A 5,000-nucleotide genomic window follows, 5' to 3' on the forward strand; every position below is an offset into this window, starting at 1 on the left:
CTCACACTCGTAATATGTCCGGAGGTCTCTCATACATAAGTTTCGAATGCACCTTTCGTAATAATAACAGCTTATTACACGAAGACATAAACGAAACTATGCATCGGAACAACCATCTACGGTCTCCCATCCGAGCGAAACTTTTCAACGTTAAGCATCGTTATGTGTTCGAGTCGGACCGCTCTGCCTACATATGCCAGGAGAGCATGGGATAACCCTCCAGAAGCCCGCGCCAATTTTCAGGGTCCGAACAAGTTTCTTATATGAAGCGTGACCTATGGTTTTTATCGTCGATTTGGGTTGAGTTAGGTGAGATACTACTTCCTACGAAGTTTCCCGTTCATACCTTCCCTAATTTTTGAAAAAAAGAAAATTATGTCTCCGAACCTCACATTTTACTATATGTGGAATTTTCAGAGTCCGAACGACTTTCTTATATGAAGCGTGACCTATGGTTTTTATCGTCGATTTGGGTGTAATTAGGTGAGATACTACTTCCTACGAAGTTTCCCGTTCATACCTTCCCTAATTTTTGAAAAAAAGAAAATTATGTCTCCGAACCTCACATTTTACTATATGTGGAATTTTCAGAGTCCGAACGACTTTCTTATATGAAGCGTGACCTATGGTTTTTATCGTCGATTTGGGTGTAATTAGGTGAAATACTACTTCCTACGAAGTTTCCCGTTCACACCTTCCCTAATTTTTGAAAAAAAGAAAATTATGTCTCCGAACCTCACATTTTACTATATGTGGAATTTTCAGAGTCCGAACGACTTTCTTATATGAAGCGTGACCTATGGTTTTTATCGTCGATTTGGGTGTAATTAGGTGAAATACTACTTCCTACGAAGTTTCCCGTTCATACCTTCCCTAATTTTTGAAAAAAAGAAAATTATGTCTCCGAACCTCACATTTTACTATATGTGGAATTTTCAGAGTCCGAACGACTTTCTTATATGAAGCGTGACCTATGGTTTTTATCGTCGATTTGGGTGTAATTAGGTGAAATACTACTTCCTACGAAGTTTCCCGTTCATACCTTCCCTAATTTTTGAAAAAAAGAAAATTATGTCTCCGAACCTCACATTTTACTATATGTGGAATTTTCAGAGTCCGAACGACTTTCTTATATGAAGCGTGACCTATGGTTTTTATCGTCGATTTGGGTGTAATTAGGTGAGATACTACTTCCTACGAAGTTTCCCGTTCATACCTTCCCTAATTTTTGAAAAAAAGAAAATTATGTCTCCGAACCTCACATTTTACTATATGTGGAATTTTCAGAGTCCGAACGACTTTCTTATATGAAGCGTGACCTATGGTTTTTATCGTCGATTTGGGTGTAATTAGGTGACATACTACTTCCTACGAAGTTTCCCGTTCATACCTTCCCTAATTTTTGAAAAAAAGAAAATTATGTCTCCGAACCTCACATTTTACTATATGTGGAATTTTCAGAGTCCGAACGACTTTCTTATATGAAGCGTGACCTATGGTTTTTATCGTCGATTTGGGTTGAGTTAGGTGAGATACTACTTCCTACGAAGTTTCCCGTTCATACCTTCCCTAGTTTTTGAAAAATAAGAAAATCATATTTTACTATATGTGGAATTTTCAGAGTCCGAACGACTTTCTTATATGAAGCGTGACCTATGGTTTTTATCGTCGATTTGGGTTGAGTTAGGTGAGATACTACTTCCTACGAAGTTTCCCGTTCATACCTTCCCTAGTTTTTGAAAAATAAGAAAATCATATTTTACTATATGTGGAATTTTCAGAGTCCGAACGACTTTCTTATATGAAGCGTGACCTATAGTTTTTATCGTCGATTTGGGTGGAATTAGGTGACATACTACTTCCTACGAAGTTTCCCGTTCATACCTTCCCTAATTTTTGAAAAAAAGAAAATTATGTCTCCGAACCTCACATTTTACTATATGTGGAATTTTCAGAGTCCGAACGACTCTCTTATATGAAGCGTGACCTATGGTTTTTATCGTCGACTTGGGTTGAGTTAGGTGAGATACTTCTTCCTAAGAAGTTTCCCGTTCATACCTTCCCTAGTTTTTGAAAAAAAGAAAATTATGTCTCCGAACCTCACATTTTACTATATGTGGAATTTTCAGAGTCCGAACGACTTTCTTATATGAAGCGTGACCTATGGTTTTTATCGTCGATTTGGGTGTAATTAGGTGAGATACTACTTCCTACGAAGTTTCCCGTTCATACCTTCCCTAATTTTTGAAAAAAAGAAAATTATGTCTCCGAACCTCACATTTTACTATATGTGGAATTTTCAGAGTCCGAACGACTTTCTTATATGAAGCGCGACCTATGGTTTTTATCGTCGATTTGGGTGTAATTAGGTGAAATACTACTTCCTACGAAGTTTCCCGTTCATACCTTCCCTAATTTTTGAAAAAAAGCAAATTATGTCTCCGAACCTCACATTTTACTATATGTGGAATTTTCAGAGTCCGAACGACTTTCTTATATGAAGCGTGACCTATGGTTTTTATCGTCGATTTGGGTGTAATTAGGTGAAATACTACTTCCTACGAAGTTTCCCGTTCATACCTTCCCTAATTTTTGAAAAAAAGCAAATTATGTCTCCGAACCTCACATTTTACTATATGTGGAATTTTCAGAGTCCGAACGACTTTCTTATATGAAGCGTGACCTATGGTTTTTATCGTCGATTTGGGTGTAATTAGGTGAAATACTACTTCCTACGAAGTTTCCCGTTCATACCTTCCCTAATTTTTGAAAAAAAGAAAATTATGTCTCCGAACCTCACATTTTACTATATGTGGAATTTTCAGAGTCCGAACGACTTTCTTATATGAAGCGTGACCTATGGTTTTTATCGTCGATTTGGGTTGAGTTAGGTGAGATACTACTTCCTACGAAGTTTCCCGTTCATACCTTCCCTAGTTTTTGAAAAATAAGAAAATCATATTTTACTATATGTGGAATTTTCAGAGTCCGAACGACTTTCTTATATGAAGCGTGACCTATGGTTTTTATCGTCGATTTGGGTGTAATTAGGTGACATACTACTTCCTACGAAGTTTCCCGTTCATACCTTCCCTAATTTTTGAAAAAAAGAAAATTATGTCTCCGAACCTCACATTTTACTATATGTGGAATTTTCAGTGTCCGAACGACTTTCTTATATGAAGCGTGACCTATAGTTTTTATCGTCGATTTGGGTGGAATTAGGTGAGATACTACTTCCTACGAAGTTTTCCGTTCATACCTTACCTAGTTTTTGAAAAATAAGAAAATCATATTTTACTATATGTGGAATTTTCAGAGTCCGAACGACTTTCTTATATGAAGCGTGACCTATGGTTTTTATCGTCGATTTGGGTGTAATTAGGTGAAATACTACTTCCTACGAAGTTTCCCGTTCATACCTTCCCTAATTTTTGAAAAAAAGAAAATTATGTCTCCGAACCTCACATTTTACTATATGTGGAATTTTCAGAGTCCGAACGACTTTCTTATATGAAGCGTGACCTATGGTTTTTATCGTCGATTTGGGTTGAGTTAGGTGAGATACTACTTCCTACGAAGTTTCCCGTTCATACCTTCCCTAGTTTTTGAAAAATAAGAAAATCATATTTTACTATATGTGGAATTTTCAGAGTCCGAACGACTTTCTTATATGAAGCGTGACCTATGGTTTTTATCGTCGATTTGGGTTGAGTTAGGTGAGATACTACTTCGTAGGAAGTTTTCCGTTCATACCTTCCCTAGTTTTTGAAAAAATGAAAATTATATTTATTCATAAAATTGCATGTTTATATATTCATATAATTTTATGATGTGAACGGTCAATGGAGAAATGTCTGAACCTCTTCAATTGTAATATTTTCAACCGGACCAAGTGCGGAAAGCAAAAAAAAAAGCTTACAGCACGCGGTGTTCCCAAGCGGTCACCCATCCAAGTACTAACCGCGCCCGACGCTGCTTGGCTTCAGTGTTCTGACGAGAACTGGCATTGTCAGCGTGGTATGGCCGTAAACGATGGGATTGTGTGTTCTTTCCATGTGAACAATTATCGCAATCTGTGAAGATCATAAAAGAAGGCTCATAAAAAAATAACAACACCGCCGTTTACCCGCTCCTGTTTACATAGCCTATATTAAGTGAGCGAATTCTACTACCGCCGTTTACCCGCTCGTATATACATCGCCTATATTAAGTGAGTGAATTCTACTACCGCCGTTTACCCGCTCGTATATACATCGCCTATATTAAGTGAGTGAATTCTACTACCGCCGTTTACCCGCTCGTATTTACATCGCCTATATTAAGTGAGTGAACTCTACTACCGCCGTTTACCCGCTCGTATTTACATCGCCTATATTAAGTGAGTGAATTCTACTACCGCCGTTTACCCGCTCGTATTTACATGTCCTGTATTAAGTGAGTGAACTCTACTACCGCCGTTTACCCGCTCCTGTTTACATAGCCTATATTAAGTGAGCGAATTCTACTACCGCCGTTTACCCGCTCGTATATACATCGCCTATATTAAGTGAGTGAATTCTACTACCGCCGTTTACCCGCTCGTATATACATCGCCTATATTAAGTGAGTGAATTCTACTACCGCCGTTTACCCGCTCGTATATACATCGCCTATATTAAGTGAGTGAATTCTACTACCGCCGTTTACCCGCTCCTGTTTACATAGCCTATATTAAGTGAGCGAATTCTACTACCGCCGTTTACCCGCTCGTATATACATCGCCTATATTAAGTGAGTGAATTCTACTACCGCCGTTTACCCGCTCGTATTTACATCGCCTATATTAAGTGAGTGAATTCTACTACCGCCGTTTACCCGCTCCTGTTTACATAGCCTATATTAAGTGAGCGAACTCTACTACCGCCGTTTACCCGCTCCTGTTTACATAGCCTATATTAAGTGAGCGAATTCTACTACCGCCGTTTACCCGCTCGTATTTACATGTCCTGTATTAAGTG

The 5,000-nt window shown here is 38.2% G+C and overlaps 1 non-coding gene across 1 annotated transcript; it reads right to left on the minus strand.

Annotated features, from left to right (window-relative positions):
• Nucleotides 1–3,915: 3,915 nt before the first annotated feature.
• LOC123308837 lies at nt 3,916–4,034 on the minus strand. Its single transcript, XR_006537182.1, has one exon. It is a non-coding gene; the product is annotated as a 5S ribosomal RNA (ribosomal RNA).
• Between the last annotated feature and the right edge of the window lie 966 nt (nt 4,035–5,000).

Source organism: Coccinella septempunctata, chromosome 2 (assembly GCF_907165205.1).
Source record: "Coccinella septempunctata chromosome 2, icCocSept1.1, whole genome shotgun sequence".
Classification (NCBI taxonomy): domain Eukaryota; kingdom Metazoa; phylum Arthropoda; class Insecta; order Coleoptera; family Coccinellidae; genus Coccinella; species Coccinella septempunctata.